At 42.0% G+C, this 19,165-nt stretch overlaps 1 protein-coding gene across 21 annotated transcripts in view; it reads left to right on the top strand.

The window, feature by feature from the left end:
- Positions 1-19,165, top strand: part of BRDT (bromodomain testis associated) — a 244,221-nt gene that overhangs the window by 46,673 nt on the left and 178,383 nt on the right. For 3 of the 21 annotated variants that reach the window (XR_004536629.1, XR_004536630.1, XR_004536628.1), the window contains exon 3: positions 12,006-12,137. The exons of the other annotated variants lie outside the window; for them this stretch is intronic. The gene's annotated coding sequence lies outside the window, so the exon portion shown is untranslated. The remainder of the gene's footprint in view (positions 1-12,005; positions 12,138-19,165) is intronic. 21 annotated transcript variants of the gene reach the window in all.

The following is a 19,165-nucleotide window of genomic DNA, read 5'->3' as shown; positions in this document are numbered from 1 at the left end:
TTCAGGGTCATTGATTTTATTTTGTTTTTCTTCCATTAACCACTCTCTGTGGACGAATTTAGCTCTCTTCTTTGATTGATGTAATATGTTCTAGAGAACGCAATCTCAAAGAATTATTTTCGTCAACCAGGGATACCAATGCAGAGGTTTCTCATAGAAATCTTTTACCCAACGGTTTTCATAAATGTGGCCGTTGCAGTATTTGCGCTTCAACCATTACACAAAATTCTTTCACCAACCCGCTAGACGGAAAAACATATTCAATTAAAAAATTTTTGACCTGCTCATCTGATTTTGTTATATATATCATTCTCTGCCCGTGCAAAAAAATATATGTGGGTATGACGACCAGATGTTTTAAAACACGCATCATTGAACATAAATCCAACATAAAACACAATAAGATGACAGCTCCTCTCGTAGAACATTGCTCTACTGCAAAACATAAATTTCAGGATCTTAAATATTTTTGTATTGACAAAGAGGAAAGCAACATCAGAGGGGGAGATAGAAGAAAACGACTTGCTCAAAAAGAAATTAGGTGGATTTACAGACTACAAACCATGTCACCTAAGGGTCTCAACAACAATATAGATTGGAGAGTATTTTATTGAATTTCTTAACTAAGATAATCACTGACACGCATATTTTCAAAGAAAATTTTATTCATACGGTATCTTTCACGCATGCGCATAGAGTAATTAGACAGCTTATAACAGCGCATGCGTCGGCGTCTTCGATGCTAAAGCGCCATTTTTTGTCTTGTAAACTCGAGACAACACAAGTAGGTTTATTCTTACACATTTTAAGACTTTATCAATGTAGGCACGCTCACATGTTTTATTCTTAAAAGTTTTATTCTTAAAGGTTTAAGAAATATCTAATATCTTTTTTCATTTATGTATTTATTTTCAGAAATTTGACCCCTGAAGAAGCCCAATTCGGGTGAAACGGGTCCCGTAGGGTGTATTGGGTGCATTAAGATAAGTGCAACAGATTTACTTTCATGTTTATTTTGAGTTCATTTAGCACTTTACAGCACTTTATAGCACTTCACAATATTATTTGCAATTTTGGTACTCAATGATTGATATCTGAACCCGTATATACAACCTTAGTGAAAACTTCATTGATCTAAGAGACGGGTATCTGAGAGTACACAAATACTTTTGGTATCTTAAACCTTAAGTTTTACTAGTCTACCTTTTTGTTTATCCTTGGATTATTTAGACTTGGTACATTGGTTTTCATTTAGTTTTGCACTTAGCGAACAATGTCTTTGGAAGGATGGAAGTCTGTCTTTAGTTTTACCTCAGACCGAGCAGGAAAACTCATTGATGTGCCTACTCAATTTGATTTACCTTCTCTGGTAGACCCCCAATCTCCAGCATGGTTTGATGTTCAAAAATTATTTAAATCCATCATCAGTATGGAAGTCAACAGTGACATGTTGATTGAATACTGCAAAAAAGAACGCATTCCCAGAGGATTGAGAATCCTAAAGGCTCCACAGATTTTCAAAACTGACACGTCCTTTTTAGACACTTGGAATAAGATCCTCAACAAGTGTGCTTTGGACTTGATGCTTTTGATTATCGAGAACAGTTTAAAAGAAATTAACATTAACAAAACGGAATTAGATAAAAATATTACTGCATTAAAAACTACTAATTCAGACCAAGATTTCACAAACAGTTTTAAAAAATTAAATGAGGAAATGGAGGCCTTTAGAGAAAGTTTGAAAAAAGGCAAACTTCGCAAATTTAAACGTGATGAAAATGATTACATCCATCACAAAATTTACCCCTGGATGAACAATATCGAAACAGATGGTACAACGTATCAGGGAGCAGGGAGCTCAGACATTTCGTCCTTTTCTTCATCTTCATCCTCTAGCGGTAATCAGTCTGCACGTTTTTTACACAGAGGTCAAAATTCAAAAAGAGGAAGAATCAGAGGAAGAGGGATCCAACGCCAAAGACCAAATACCCGGTCTCAAACAAATCGCAATCAGTGGTAGTTAACATCTCAAGAAGACCGTTGACTCCTACAGAAACTAAGGTACTGTCTTTGGGTTTATCCTTTGTACCTTCTACAAGATTTAATGAAGTACAGTTTAATATTGATTTAGAAAAACTTATAAGAAAATTACATCTTAAAGTTTTTTTCAGCGGAGTACCAGCCACTTACGATCGGTCGATTTTATCACCTAAAAGCGTATGGTGTCCCCCTACTCCTCTTGATCCTGTCTTACATGCATTCAAACAGTGTGTAATCAAAGATGTAACAAATTGGCAAGAAAATAATAAACATCTATATAGTTTTAATAATTTGACTACAGAAGAAAGGAAGGCTCTACACTCTTTGTCTCAAGATCGGTCTGTTGTTATTTCTACAGCTGACAAAGGAGGAGCAGTCGTAGTCCAAGATCAAAGCAAGTACCATGCAGAGATTTTACAACAGTTACAGGATCCTCTAATTTATGAACGTTTACGATTTGATCCAACTAAAAGATTACAAAGAAAAATACAACAGTTAACCAATCAAGGCCTTTTACAAGGTTTTTTGACACAAAAAGATTATAGATTTTTGAATCCTCCTAACCCGATGGTTCCTATTTTCTATACAGTACCTAAATTACATAAAAATTCAGAAAATCCCCCAGGACGTCCTATCATGTCAGCCCGAGGATCACTTCTAGAGCCTCTTTCTAGCTTCACAGATGAATTTTTAAAACATGAAGTCATTAAATCAGATTCTTATATAAAGGATTCCAAAGACATCATGAAGAAACTAGAAAGTATCTCCAAACACAACTTTCCTTTTACGTTGGTTTCTCTAGATGTCATATCTTTATATACTTCAATTCCCCAAAGTGAAGCTCTCGATGTCATCAAGGCAACGTTGGAGAAAAGAGTCCAGCCACATTTTATTCCTACCAACTTTATTCTCAATTTAGCACACATTGCTATGAAAGAAAATTTCTTTACGTACAACAAAGAATTTTACCAACAAAAATCGGGAGTAGCAATGGGAGCAGTGTTTGCTCCCTCGGTAGCTAATCTTTATATGTGTGAGTTCGAGAAAGCATGGATTGAAAATTCTCCTTTTGCACCATATATTTTCAAATGGTTCAGATACATAGATGACGTCTTGATGTTGTGGACAGGACCTACTGAAGATCTAAACACTTTTTTTGATTTTTTTTGATTGGTTAAATAGTTGTGATGATCATTTAAAATTCACAATAAAGTTTTCTACTCAGTCAATCGAGTTTCTGGACTTAAAGATAACACAAACTCCTAATAATTTTGAATTTGATTTATATTCCAAACCTACAGACAGAAATACCTTTTTAAACTTTAATAGCTGTCATCCTTATAGTCTCAAGAAGAACTTACCGTTTTCACAACTCCTACGTATTAAAAGAAATTGCACAAAACAGAATGATTACAAGATACATTCTAAAAAATTTCTCAGTAAATTAAAAGATAGGGGTTACCCCAAGAACATATTACATCAATCAAAGAAGAGAGCTAAATTCGTCCACAGAGAGTGGTTAATGGAAGAAAAACAAAATAAAATCAATGACCCTGAAGAAGAGATCATGACCTGTGTGCTCAAATATTCTAACGATGGTAGCACTTTAGCTCAAATCTTGAAAAACAATTGGAAAATAGTTCAATCAAATAAAATTTTTGAAAACACTGAGTTAAGAATGGCGTTTTCTAGAGAACGCAATCTCAAAGAATTATTTTCGTCAACCAGGGATACCAATGCAGAGGTTTCTCATAGAAATCTTTTACCCAACGGTTTTCATAAATGTGGCCGTTGCAGTATTTGCGCTTCAACCATTACACAAAATTCTTTCACCAACCCGCTAGACGGAAAAACATATTCAATTAAAAAATTTTTGACCTGCTCATCTGATTTTGTTATATATATCATTCTCTGCCCGTGCAAAAAAATATATGTGGGTATGACGACCAGATGTTTTAAAACACGCATCATTGAACATAAATCCAACATAAAACACAATAAGATGACAGCTCCTCTCGTAGAACATTGCTCTACTGCAAAACATAAATTTCAGGATCTTAAATATTTTTGTATTGACAAAGAGGAAAGCAACATCAGAGGGGGAGATAGAAGAAAACGACTTGCTCAAAAAGAAATTAGGTGGATTTACAGACTACAAACCATGTCACCTAAGGGTCTCAACAACAATATAGATTGGAGAGTATTTTATTGAATTTCTTAACTAAGATAATCACTGACACGCATATTTTCAAAGAAAATTTTATTCATACGGTATCTTTCACGCATGCGCATAGAGTAATTAGACAGCTTATAACAGCGCATGCGTCGGCGTCTTCGATGCTAAAGCGCCATTTTTTTGTCTTGTAAACTCGAGACAACACAAGTAGGTTTATTCTTTCACATTTTAAGACTTTATCAATGTAGGCACGCTCACATGTTTTATTCTTAAAAGTTTTATTCTTAAAGGTTTAAGAAATATCTAATATCTTTTTTCATTTATGTATTTATTTTCAGAAATTTGACCCCTGAAGAAGCCCAATTCGGGTGAAACGGGTCCCGTAGGGTGTATTGGGTGCATTAAGATAAGTGCAACAGATTTACTTTCATGTTTATTTTGAGTTCATTTAGCACTTTACAGCACTTTATAGCACTTCACAATATTATTTGCAATTTTGGTACTCAATGATTGATATCTGAACCCGTATATACAACCTTAGTGAAAACTTCATTGATCTAAGAGACGGGTATCTGAGAGTACACAAATACTTTTGGTATCTTAAACCTTAAGTTTTACTAGTCTACCTTTTTGTTTATCCTTGGATTATTTAGACTTGGTACATTGGTTTTCATTTAATAAAATAAATGGGACAGCTAGCTAGTTACTAAAATCTACGAAAAAACTTACCAGAACACAGTAATTACAAAAGTCAGTGTTGCAGAGTTGTAGCCAAAATGTAGTATATAAGAAAAACCACCAAACAATGGAAAAAGTCTACTCTGCACAAATCCCAAGGAGTCCAAAAGAAAGAGCAAAGTGAGCCAAGTCTTTAAACGAACAACACTTTAATGGCAACCAATATAGCATATAAAGGGATCATCTAAACATTCATTGGACTCAACACCGGCAATGTTTCAGCAAATGTGCCTGCATCAGGAGTCCTAAAACATACATAACTATATTAAAAACAAAATAAATACATAATAAAACCCATTAAAAATCATGAAATAACATAGCATAGGATACAAAAAATACTATACCAGGTAGTTAGACAATGTTTCATAAAATGAGTCAATGCCCAAAAATACAATGTCTAGTCAACAAATGAAGTACCGATAAAACAGTAAAAGATGGCAATGCTGGGAAAACAAAGAATGACAGAAAAAAAAAATTAATTCAATGCACTGAATAAGACATCACTGCAAAAAGCAGAATGGCAATGAAACAATGGTGTAAAAAGGGAGAATAAAAAACTTGAGTATTTTAAAAGATGTCTAACAATAGTGACAACCAAAGATAGAAAATACTGCCATTGGGAAAGGCTATTTAAATAGAGTCATTATATAAATAGAGTTACTATAAAACAAAGTTAGTAAGTTGTTGGGTCATAATATGATGAATCTTGACATCACGATATCTAAAATTCTTCGGGGACAAAGATCAAAACTAAGGGCTCCTTTTATGAAACCGCGTTAGCGGTTTAACGTGTGTAATAAATAGTGTGCACTAATTTGCCGGCTGCGCTAGCCGCTACTGCTTCCTCTTGAGCAGGCAGTAGTTTTTAGGCTAGCGAGGGGGTTAGCGCGCGCTAAAAATGTGCATGCGATAAAGCTGCTAATACAGCTTCGAAAAATGAGCCCTAAGAAAGTAAAATAGGAAAAAAATCAATGGGCATAAGAAACAAAAAACAGAAAAGAGGGAGAATACTGGAAAAAGCAAAAGAAACAATACTCAAACAACGTTGTAAAATCATGAGATCATGATGTCAAGACATCACAGTTTCAAAGACTTTACTAAAATAAAAACAAAAATAAGAGTGTAAAAAGCTCAGAAAGACCATGGATAAACGATTAAAGTTTCTTTTGTCCATATCCATGATTTTGGTAAAATTCAATATAAAAGTGTAATTGACAAAATAACAAAATTAATTAGGAACGTATAAATATATGAATAAATAAATTAATTTAAATTTCCTTTGTTTACAGCCATAAAACTGTGACAAAATGCCATATAGAAACAATAAACTATATCACAATACCAGTTAAAAAAAAAGGTCAGTGCTGGGGAGACAAAAGATAACAGAAAAAATATAGAAAAACAAAACTGATAAAGGGCACTAAGTAGGAGAACACTGAAAAATCATTGGCAACAGAGTGATGGTATAAAAAAAAGGAGGTTGAAAAACAAAAAGAAATCTCATGTTGAAAAAATGTCAAGTAATCACTAGCATTATGACACAAAAAAGAAAAAGAAAGGGAACAAACTTACTCAAAAGAACACCACAACTGTAACATCCAAAGTTACAGAATGCTGCTGCTGGGGAAGGCAGAGTGACTCTCAAAAAAAGTTCGTATACTGTGTGTTCGTAACATCATGATGTCACAATACAAAAAGATTTGTCATGGATAAAAATATCAACAAGGTAATGAAACAAGAAAGTAAACAAATATCAAAAAAGCAAAAAAAACTAAAGGGCTCCTTTAACTAAGGTGCGCTAGCGTTTTTAGCGCACGCAAGAAATCACCATGCGCTACGCGACTAGAACTACCGTATTTTCACGTAGATAACGCGCACCCGTGTAAAACGCGCACACGGGTATAGCGCGCGAAAACCACAAATCTATGTACAGAAATTTTTATATACCGCGCACACCCGTATACCGCGCATGCTGCCCGACTCTCCCATCGCCGCCCGACTCTCCTTTCGCCCGCCCCGACTCTCCTCTCCCCCTTGAAGTCCTGTCCCCACCCTGAAAGCCTGATGCCCCCCCGACGTCCGATTCACCCCCCCCCCCGCAGGACCGCTCGCACCCCCACCGCGAAGGACAACTCGCACGCACCCTCACCCCGAAGGACCGCTCGCACGCACTCCCACCCGCACCCCCACCTTGAAGGACCGCTCGCACCCCTACAGGCTCCCGACCCCCCCCCCATCATGTAGAAGCTCCTACCGGTGTCCTGCTGCTTCCTCTTGGCGGTCCCGACTTCCCGACATGATCGGGGCAAGAGGGAGCTCAAGCCCTCTTGCCCCAGCCAACCGCGGCACCCCCGACACGATCGGGGTAAGAGGGAGCTCAAGCCCTCTTGCCCCAGCCAACCACGGCACCCCCGACACGATCGGGGCAAGAGGGAGCTCAAGCCCTCTTGCCCCCCCGACTCCCCGACACGATTGGGGCAAAAGGGAGCCCAAGCCCTCTTGCCCCGCCGGCTCCCCAACTCCCCGACAATATCGGGCCAGGAGGGAGCCCAAGTCCTCCTGGCCCTGGCGACCCCCCCCCCCCCCGCTAGTTGTTCGGGCCAGGAGGGAGGCCAAACCCTCCTGGCCACGCGACCCCCTACCCCCACCCCGCACTACATTACTGGCAGGAGGGATCCCAGGCCCTCCTGCCCTCGACGCAAACCCCCCTCCCAACGACCGCCCCCCCAAGAACCTCCGACCGCCCCCCCCAGCCGACCCGCGACCCCTCTGGCCGACCCCCACGACATCCCCATCCCCCTTCCCCGTACCTTTGTGTAGTTGGCCGGTCAGACGGGAGCCAAACCCGCCTGTCTGGCAGGCAGCCAACGACGGAATGAGGCCGGATTGGCCCATCCGTCCCAAAGCTCCGCCTACTGGTGGGGCCTAAGGCGCCTGGGCCAATAAGAATAGGCCCGGGAGCCTTAGGTCCCTCCTGGGGGTGGGGCCTTGGGCACATGGTCTGGTTGGGCCCATGTGCCTCAGGCCCCGCCCCCAGGTGGGACCTAAGGCCTATTCTGATTGGCCCAGGCGCCTTAGGCCCCACCAGTAGGCGGAGCTTTGGGACGGATGGGCCAATCCGGCCTCATTCCGTCGTTGGCTGCCTGCCGGACAGGTGAGTTTGACTCCCGTCTGTTCGGCCAACTACACAAAGGTACGGGGAAGGGGGGTGGGGGTCGGCCAGGGGGGTCACGGGTCGGCTGGGGGGAGGGGGCGGTCGGAGGTTCTTGGGGGGCGGTCGTTGGGGGGAGGGGGGTTTGCGTCGAGAGCAGGAGGGCCTGGGATCCCTCCTGCCCGTAATGTAGTGCGGGGTGGGGGTAGGGGGTCGCCGTGGCCAGGAGTGTTTGAGCTCCCTCCTGGCCCGAACAACTAGCGGGGGGGGGGATCGCCAGGGCCAGGAGGACTTGGGCTCCCTCCTGGCCCGATATTGTCGGTGAGTTGGGGAGTCGGCGGGGCAAGAGGGCTTGGGCTCCCTTTTGTCCCGATCGTCTCGGGGAGTCGGGGGGGCAAGAGGGCTTGAGCTCCCTCTTGCCCTGATCGTGTCGGGGGTGCCGCGGTTGGCTGGGGCAAGAGGGCTTGAGCTCCCTCTTGCCCCGATCGTGTCGGGTGTGCCGCGGTTGGCTGGGGCAAGAGGGCTTGAGCTCCCTCTTGCCCCGATCGTGTCGGGTGTCGGGACCGCCAAGAGGAAGCAGCAGGACACCGGTAGGAGCTTCTACATGATGGGGGGGGGTCGGGAGGCTGTGGGGGTGCGGGTGCGGGTGGGAGTGCGTGCGAGCGGTCCTTCGGGGTGGGGGTGCGTGCGAGCGGTCCTTCGGGGTGGGGGTACGAGCGGTCCTGCAGGGGGTGAATCGGACGTCGGGGGGGGGGGGAACTATGTAAAAAAAAAAATTGTACAATGCGCTCACGCGTATAACGTGCGAGGGTATGCGCGGTACGTAAAAACCACATATAACGCGCGCGTTATATGCGAGAAAATACGGTAATGCCAGCTCAATGCTGGCGTTAAGGTCTAGCGTTCGGGGCAATGTAGCACACGCTATTCCGCTTGTTAAAGCCCTAATGCAGCTTACTAAAAGGAGCCCAAAGTGCATAAAAAAAACAAAACAAAAAAGAGAAGGAAAACTGCAAAAGGCAAAAGAAACTATGCTCAAAAAACATTGTAGAATCACAAGGTCTTGACATCAAGATGTCACGTTATCAGGGGCTGAGCTGAAATGAAAATGAGAGTGTGAAAATGATTAGTGTCCTATGTTTGTAACCATGAATCTTTGTGGCAAAATGCAATATAAGAATGTAGTAAATAACAATAATAGTTAACAAAGTGAAAATTATAGTTAGGAATGTATAATAATGTGAAATTTTGAAAAGCCATAGAAAAATGATTGAAATTTCCCTTGTTTACGGCCATGAAACTTTGGCAAAATGTCATATGAAAGCCTAAATACTGTTGACAAATGAATACTGTATATGTCAAATGAAAACAGGCAAAACAAATCAAACATTCATTAAATGGTAGTCATATAATATATATCATGTCAATATATACAAAGTTTATATTGAAAAGCATATGGATCAAAAATATTTATGTTGTGAAAAATATTTAATCAGTGTCTGTGTTATGATATCCAAATATCACATTAATATATCCATGTGATACAGTGGAAATATCAGTATGATGAAGATATGTAAAGCCATATTATAATATCATGGTCATGGCTCAAACTAAAAAGACTTGTGGTAGTAACTCAAAAACGTAACAAACGAGTACAAACCTGAAGGGGAAGTTGTAAAAAGCCATTGGGTGGAGTGGAGCTGGAGGGAAGGGAGAGTTGCCAGACCCACACCTGGGCGCTGAAGGAAGGGGATAGAGGTATTGGACCCACGGGAAGGGGGCTAGAGAGAAGGAAGAGAGGGGCAGTACCTGCAGGGAGGAAGAGAGTGAAGGAAAGGGAAAAAGAAAAACTGAACCAAGGGGATGAAGGAAGAGTGAGTGAAATATTGAACATAGCGGAGGGAAGGAGGAAAGAGAGAGAGTGATAAACACATTGGTGTAAGGGAAATGCCACAATAGTAAGGGAGTAAGAGAGGGGAGAAGCTGGACACAGGAAGATATACAAAAAGAGGGGAGATGGTGGACATGGATGGGAGCATAGGAACAGGGACAAAAAGGGGAATGTTGCATGGGGGTGGTATATGAACACAGCCCTCTGAGAAGATGAGGCATTCTAGTGCGTTTAGTGTGATGGTGTCTATTAATCTTGGGTTGAGGTTGGATTTAATGTTAGCGGCTACACCTCTTCCTTTAGTGTCGGTGCATTAGCAGGCTAGATCTTGGTATCCTGGTGGGCAAAGCATACCTAGAGTCAGGTTTTGGTAATTAGGAAGTCTTTGAGTCAGGTTTTGGTAATTAGGAAGACGTCCTAATTGTTTGTGAGGAGGTCAGTTAAGATGACATCTATGTTGTTTACAGATCTCGCTTTTGCAAGGGCAATTTTGAGGCTTTTTGGTGCAGGTGTGTGTAGGGGTGGGGTGAGGGTTGGGAATAGAGCTGAGGTAGTGTGGTCTGCGTGCTAAGGATTTTCTGTGGGGGAGGTAATATCTGCCCTGACTTATGATGACTGGGATGGAGGAGTACATGCTGATAAGAAGAGTTGTTGCTGAGAAATAGGAGAGTAGAAATCCCAACATTGGTATTAACATAAGGCAGTGTAAAGATATAAGACTATAGCAGCAAAGTTTGAGCTATGGATCCATAGGTCTGTATCTTCAGTGTGATATACTTATAGCTTTACCAGCTATATCCGCAATAATATAGCTTGGTTATATCCGAGCACTTTAAACAAAACACTGATACCTACTTCAGAGCTATTTCTATAACAATACATTCAGGGTAGGGTCAAAGCTCTTTAAGTTAGCGTGTTCCTTATCAAAACACTTTAGCATACCTATAATAATACTGTTGGGTGAGATCAGACACTTTTAATCAGCACAGCAAACACTTCTTAACATACTAACGGCAATGGTCATCTTAATTTTTAAACAGAAGGTGTTTACTTTTGTTATAGGCTGGAAAGACTGAGAGTGGCAGAGTGAATTAAACACTGGCAGAGATTTCTTAGCTTTTTGTGGAACCGTTTTATCTGTTCCACCCTAAGCAAAAGCAGACAAAGGAAAAAAAACATACCCCTGTTGCCAGTTCTGTGGGTTGTGGAGGTTCTAGTGTTTGGGCATAGTGTTCTGCTTAGTCCATTCAAAGGGCCATTCGGGGGGACCAACCTGCTTGGTGGCCCTTTAAAGAGCTGAAGGCCTTCCTGATGAGGGAGGTGGACGGGGCTTCCTGCTGAAGAAAGGATCCGGTAAGGTGTGGGGGGATGATGTGGCTGCTCTTTCTCCCACACCATGCTGGCTCAGCTGCTGCTATTGTTTGGCCGATCCAGGCCCTTTAAAGGGCAGAAGAACTGGAGGTATTCCTGATGAGGAAGGTAGGTGGGGCTTCCCTCCAAAGAAAGGATCTGGTGTGGTGTAGGTGGAAGATGTGGCTGCTCCTTCCCCCACACTGTGCTGCTCGTTATGCATCCTAGTAGTGATTCCTCTCTACAATGGGTTCTGCTTGGGGCTGTGTTAAAGGAATGGATGGGGATTTGGGGAGTGTTGGGGGGTAGGCAATCAAGGTTTATGTGCTGTTTGCTGTGTGTTGGGAGAGTGCAAGTTACGGGGGGGGGTGGGGGCTTGGGCCCTCTGGTCATGCTAAATATTTCAATTATATGTTTCTGTACTATCACTTTGCTGTGTCCTGAGTACTAGGGATATTAGATTTCTATTAAATAGATATTAAATATTAGATAGATTCTATTAGATAGATATTAAATCACTATTGTACCTATTTTGGTGAATTATTACCTGAAATCTCATACAGCAATCTGGCCTTAGAATGGAGTCTGGATCTAAGAAGCACTCTAGATGCCAATATGATTAAGAATGCATTGTTAAGCATCTTTCTGATTTCCCTCAGCATTTTATATAGATGAAAGGAAGCTTGTGCCCCTACATTACAGCACTGGAAATATTGTATGTTTACCTTATTGGAGCAAGCTCACTCCCCGACAGCGCAGCACAGTGTTGAATCCGTAAACTTCTCTAAAAGGTTGGTTGCCTAAGGGGTGGTGGAGGAAGGGGTTAGGGTTTTGACCGTTTGGGAAGGGGGGTGATTGTTCATGGTTTCTTTTTCTTTTACATTGAAAAAGTGGGATGTGAATTGCTCCCTGAAACTGTATACTGTGGAAGCAGATTGATTTTTGTACTTTACTATATTGCTGGTTCATGATGTTGGTGTGTTATGAACTTACTATACTGACTCACAATAAAGATAAAAAACAAAACACATGGATAAAGGTGAGCCGGTTGATGCAGTGTATCTAGATTTTCAGAAAACTTTTGACAAAGTTCCTCATGAGAGACTCCTGAGAAAACTAAAGTCATAGGATAGGAGACAATGTTCAGTTGTGGATTATGAATTGGTTATCGGATAGAAAATAGAGGGTAGGGTTAAATGGCCATTTTTCTTTAATGGAGAAAGGTGAATATTGGAGTGCTTAGATGGAGTTGTAAGCCACAGGGATCTGTTCTGGAACTAGTGCTATTTAACATATTTATAATGATCTGGAAATTGGAATGACAAGTGAGGTGATTACATTTACAGATGATGATGCAAAACTATGCAAAGCTGTCAAAACACGAGGGCTGTGAAAAACTGCAAGAAGATTTTAGGAATCTGGATGACTGGACATCAAAATGGACAAATGCAAAGTGATGCATATTGAGAAGAATAATCCAAATCATAGTTACCTGATACTAGGGTTCACCTTAGGAGTCAGCACCCAAGAAAAATATCTGGGTGTCATTGTAGACACTATGTTGAAATCCTCTCCCTGGTGTGTGGCTGTGGCAAGAAAAGCAAACAAGATGCTAGGAATTATTGTACATGATGTCTTACTTGGATGGTTGCATCTTGTATTTTCTCGTATGCATTGATCCTTTAATAAACACATTTAAAAAAAAAAAAAAAAACCAAGAATATTATAATGTCTCTGTATCGCTAAATGGTGCACCTTCAATTTGTCAAAAAGGTTCATAGAAGAGCAACTAAAATGATAAGAGATTGAACACTTCTCGTATGAGGAAAGGTTAAAGAAGTTGCAGCTCTTCAGCTTAGAAAAGAGATGGTTAAGGAGGGGATATGATTGAGGTCTACAAAATCCTGCGTGGTATAGAATGGGTAGCATAGAAACATAATGGCAGATAAAGGCCAAATAGCCCATCTAGTCTGCCCAATTACTGGAACAGTTCTTGTAGAGAATCCAGGATCTCCCTACTTCTAGAAGACCCTGCAATAGGGATACCCCAATCATCATCCAGCATGTTAAAATCACCTATTAGTGAAACATCCTCTTTTTTAAATATACACTTCTCCCTCCAAATTTGTGGATTTATGACTCGTGACTTCGGTTATTCACAAGTTTCTAAACCCTGACCCACCCCTGCCTCCCGGTCCTCTCCACACTGTATCTGGTGGCCTACTGGTGAAACGGGGCAGGAGCGATCTTCCTACACTCCTGCCCTGTTCAGAGCCATCAGCAAAATTGGCTGCCATGAGTTCCCTTGGTCTCATGAGACTACAGCAAGAATTCATGGCAGTCGTTTTTGTTGACGGCTGTGCGTGGGGCAGGAGCATAGGAAGATTGCTCCTGTCCCGCTTCATAGCTAGACCACCAGGTAAGGGGTGGGAGGCGGGGGTGGGTCAGAGTCAGCCCTAAAAGTTATTTGTGATTTTTCAATATTTGCGAGCCGGCTCTGGCCCTAACCCCCGCGAATATGGAGGGGGAAGTATATTCAAAGTCTAAATCTCTGTCCACTTCTTCCGTCTGTGAAGGAGACCTGTATATCACACCAATGTAAATATATTTACCATTCTCTCTTTCCAAATTGATTCACAGTGCCTCTTCCTTGCCCTGCAGATCCTGCAATGGTGTGGTTTTAATATGATCTTTAACATTATAACACTACTCCCCCTCCTTTTCTTCATATCCTGTCTTTACTGAACAGATTATAGCCCTGTATAACTACATCCCAGTTATGGTTCTCCGTGAAGCACATATTTGTGATTGCCATTATGTTCAACTCATCTTCTTCCATCACAGCTTCTAGATTCAGATTCATGTTTCCCATACTTCAAGCATTAGTACATATTGCTTTCCAGACATTGCCCCCTTTTCCCATTTGTATAGAAATATTCAGTGATTTACTTACCTGAGGGCTTATAGTCACCCGGGGGCTTTGATCACCCTGCTCCATTACTTCTAGTTCAAAGCCCTCTTCAGTAAATTAGCCAGCCTGCCGCCAAAGTCATTTCTTCCCTTCTTTGATAGATGTATACCATCCCTGCTCAGCAGCCCTTGGCAAATCATTCCATGGTCCAGGAAACCAAAATGCTCTCGATAACCCCATCCATATAGCCACACGTTCAACTCCAGGATGCATGCTTCTCTGACCTGGCCCTTACCCTTGGTAGGGAGGATGGACGAAAATACCAACTGCACACCTGACTGCTTCACCTTCTCTCCCAGAGCCATGAAGTCACTTATGATTCGTTTGCAGAGGTACCTGGCAACAGGGGTACTTAGCAACAGATGTACCTGGCAATATGGATGAACAACATTGGATAATAGTCATCAGGCTTGATGAGTCTTGGCAATCTCTCTCCATAATATCTTGGATTTTGGTACCAGGCAGACAGCATAGCTCCTGGGGCATCATGTCTGGTCTGCAGATGGACGCTTCTGTACCCCTCAGAAAAGAATTGTGAACCACCACTACCTTATGCCTCCTAGTGGTCATGGATCCAGCAATTTTGGGGATTTCAAGCTTTGATCCTTCCTCTCCCTGGGATGCTCTCATCTCTTCAACTTGCAGGGCAGCTTACCGGTATTTCAGTTCAAGGGTGGCTGAAGTCACAGTACCAATCTTGCAGTGTTCTGTAATCTGAGTCTAGTTGTCTTTCCTCAGCACAGCCTCTTCTTCTCCACTTCTGAAAATCTGACGGGTAAAAGTGGAATGATTTTTTTTTTTTTTTTTTCATCCTTTCAAAAAATACAAAAACCAGGAGACACGTCTTGATGAAATTAATTGAGAATACAGACAACAACAATTTCAGTTGCAGGTCCACTATTGTGGTACCAGTTGCCAGGTCATTCGAGATTATGTAGGGAATTAAAATCTTTTAAAAAGGAATTGAAAACTTACTTATTTGTATGAACTTTTTTCTAGAGTGAAATGTTGTGAAATATTCCTTTTTGATTGAAATTTCTGTGAGCTTTTATATTTGAAATTTTCAACACGATTTGAAAATGACCAGACAGCAAAAGGTAGAAAATATAATTCAATTTTCAATTCTGTGATTAGAATATATCAGATATGAAATGTATATCCTGCCAGAGCTGGTGATAGACATAACTTATAGACTTATAGTCCCACCAACCCCAGGGACCACTATTAATATATAGAGACCCATATAATCAGGACTACTCAAATCAAGTCACTTCACAACCAATCAAGATGACCTTTATTCTATGCATTCACTGTGGTGCTTTAATTCCAAGACATACTATTTGGAGGCTTAAGGCTTGCCCCATCTGTCTTCAACTTGCTAGTATTAAGGAGGAGCTCTGCAAACTTAAACAGGAATTGAATACAATTAAAGCAGCTTCCATCACTCCACAAAATCATACCAACTTACTACCTCTACCTCAAAGAATAAAACAGCCCAGGAATAAATGGGTCACAGTAGGCTCAGGAAGACTGCGATATGTAACACAGAAACATCCACCTTCACTAATATTACCTCTACAGAATTCCTTCGCTCCACTGGTGCACTGCGATACTCAAGAAAACAGAAGGGAGGTGGGACTGGAACCAATGAAGGTAACTCAAGAGAACAACCGCACCCTAAGCACAAATAAAAAAGCCAAAAACAGAAAACTATTACTGTTGGGGGATTCCATCATCAGAGGCATTAACCTTGGAACACAGGGCGAGGAGACCAAAATAGTGAAAAGTCTTCCAGGATCCTCAGCTACTAGGAGTTCCAGGCAAATACTGACTATAATTAAGGAAGAAACTAAGGATTTTAACACTGATGTTGTTATCCATCTGGGAACAAATGACCTGGCCAACAACTCCACACTTGCAGCACAGAAAGCTTTTCGGGAGCTTGGTGAGGGCGTGAAACCTTCTGTAAAGACTTTAGCTTTTTCTGAAATACTGCCTGCATATGGAAAGGGAGAGCAAAGAGTGAAAAACACAGAGGACTTTAATAGATGGCTCAAAGCCTGGTGTCATCAAGAAGGCTTCAGGTACATAGGAGGATGGGGGAAATACATGGAAGGACAAGAAGCTATATTGCACTGATGGGCTACATATTACTACAGCAGAAAAAAGAAACCTTGCAGAGAAATTTAGACAATATTTTTCTAGGCATTTAAACTAGAAGGTGGGGGTGGTGTATGTACGAAGGACAATTATAGAGACCACCCCCGGCAAAAGAAAAGATGTGATAGTAGTAAAGACTACAACATAAGCAATATCAGCAACTCATTTCTTAGTATTGCAACGGAAAGTGAAACGACACAAAAATCCATACGAAAAAGGAGATTATCGCTGAAAAATAGCTGGAAAGCGATGACCACAAATGCTCACAGTCTAAGCAACAAAGTTCATGATCTGCAAGCCCTGATGTTAGAGGCAGATCTAGATATTGTCGCTATCAGTGAGGACATGAAGGCTGCCAATCAAGTGGAGCAAGCTTCATCCAAGGCAAGACAAATCATAGGTTGCATACGCAGGGGTTTCATCAGCCGTAAGCCGGAAGTCATTATGCCATTGTATAGATCCATAGTGAGGCCCCACCTGGAATACTGTGTGCAATTCTGGAGGCTGCATTATCGCAAGGATGTGCTGAGACTGGAGTCGGTCCAGAGAATGACCACCCGGATGGTCTCGGGACTCAAGGATCTCCCATACGAAGAACGGCTGGATAAATTACAGCTATACTCGCTCGAGGAGCGCAGAGAGAAGGGCGACATGATCGAGACATTCAAGTATCTCACGGGCCGCATCGAGGTGGAAGAAGATATCTTCTTCTTCTTCAAGGGTCCAGCAGCAACAAGGGGGCATCCGTGGAAAATTAGGGGCGGGAAACTGCATGGGGACACCAGGAAATTCCTTTTCACTGAAAGGGTGGTTGATCGCTGGAATAGTCTTCCACTTCAGGTTATTGAGGCCAGCAGCTTGCCTGATTTTAAGGCCAAATGGGACAGACACGTGGGATCTATTCACAGAGAAAGGTAGGGGAGGGTCTTTGGGGTGGGCAAACTGGATGGACCGTGGCCCTTATCTGCCGTCTGTTTCTATGTTTCTATATCACAGAGACATGGTTCAGTGAATCACATGGATGGGATGCAAACATACCGGGATATAATCTTTTTAGGAAGAACAGAGATGGTCATAAAGGTGGAGGAGTAGCTCTCTATGTAAAGATCAATATCCAAGCGACCGAAATGCAAGGGACCTGGGGAGAGGAAGAAGCGATATGGATTGCTCTGAAAAGAGAAGATGGAACTTCTATCTACGTGGGTGTAGTCTACAGACCTCCGACTCAATCGCAGCAAATTGATAAGGATCTGATTGTGGATATCCAAAAGTTTGGAAGGAAAGAGGAGGTTCTGCTGTTGGGAGATTTCAAACTGCCGGATGCGGACTGGAATGTTCCGTCTGCGGAATCGGTAAGAAGTAGGTAGATAGTGGATGCCTTTCAAGAGGCTCTGCTCAGACAAATGGTGACGGAACCCACAAGGGAAAAAGCAGTATTGGATCTGGTCCTCACAAATGGAGAGAGTATCTCTAATGTTCGAGTGGGTGCTCACCTGGGAAGTAGCGATCATCAAACGGTTTGGTTCGATATAACGGCTAAAGTGGAGAGCGGCCGCACGATACTTAAAGTCCTAGATTTCAAATGTACGGACTTTAATGCAATGGGAAAGTACCTGAAGAAAGAGCTGTTAGGATGGGAGGACATAAGAGAAGTGGAAAGACAGTGGTCTAAGCTGAAAGGAGCGATAAAAAATGGCTACGGACCTTTATGTGAAGAAAATCAATAAAAACAAGAGAAAAAGGAAGCCGATATGGTTCTCCAACCAAGTGGCTGAGAAAATAAAGGCGAAAGAGTTGGCGTTCATGAAATATAAAAAAAACCAAGAAGAGGAGAGCAGAAAGGACTACAGGGTGAAACTGAAAGAAGCCAAGAGAGAGATACGTTTGGCGAAGGCACAGGCGGAAGAACAAATGGCTAAAAATGTAAAAAAGAGAGATAAAAATTTTTTCAGATATATTAGTGAAAGGAGGAAGATTAAAAAATGGAATTGCTAGGCTAAAAGATGCTGGGAACCAATATGTGGAGAGTGATGAGGAGAAAGCAAATGTGCTAAACAAATACTTTTGTTCTGTGTTCTGTTCTGTGTTCACAGAAGAAAATCCTGGAGAAGGACCGAGATTGTCTGGCAAAGTTACACGAGAAAATGGAGTAGATTCTGCGCCGTTCACGGAGGAGGGTGTTTATGAGCAACTTGAAAAACTGAAGGTGGACAAAGCGATGGGACCAGACGGGATCCATCCCAGGATACTAAGGGAGCTCAGAGAGGTTCTGGCGAGTCCTATTAAAAACTTGTTCAACAAATCTCTGGAGACGGGAGTGATTCCTGGGGATTGGAGGAGAGCAGATGTGGTCCCTATTCATAAAAGTGGTCACAGGGATGAAGCAGGAAACTACAGGCCGATGAGCCTCACTTCAGTTGTTGGAAAAATAATAGAAGTCTTGCTGAAAGAAAGGATAGTGTACTTCCTTGAATCTGATGGGTTACAGGATCTGAGGCAACATGGCTTTACAAAAGGTAAATCGTGCCAAACGAACCTGATTGAATTTTTTGATTGGATGATCAGAGAGCTGGCTCGAGGACATATGCTAGATGTAATTTACTTGGATTTCAGCAAAGCCTTTGATACAGTTCCTCATAGGAGGCTGTTGAACAAACTTGAAGGGCTGAAGTTAGGACCCAAAGTGGT

The sequence above is a fragment of the Geotrypetes seraphini genome, chromosome 12 (assembly GCF_902459505.1).
Source record: "Geotrypetes seraphini chromosome 12, aGeoSer1.1, whole genome shotgun sequence".
NCBI classification, from domain to species: domain Eukaryota; kingdom Metazoa; phylum Chordata; class Amphibia; order Gymnophiona; family Dermophiidae; genus Geotrypetes; species Geotrypetes seraphini.
This window is presented reverse-complemented; position numbering and strand designations above follow the sequence as displayed.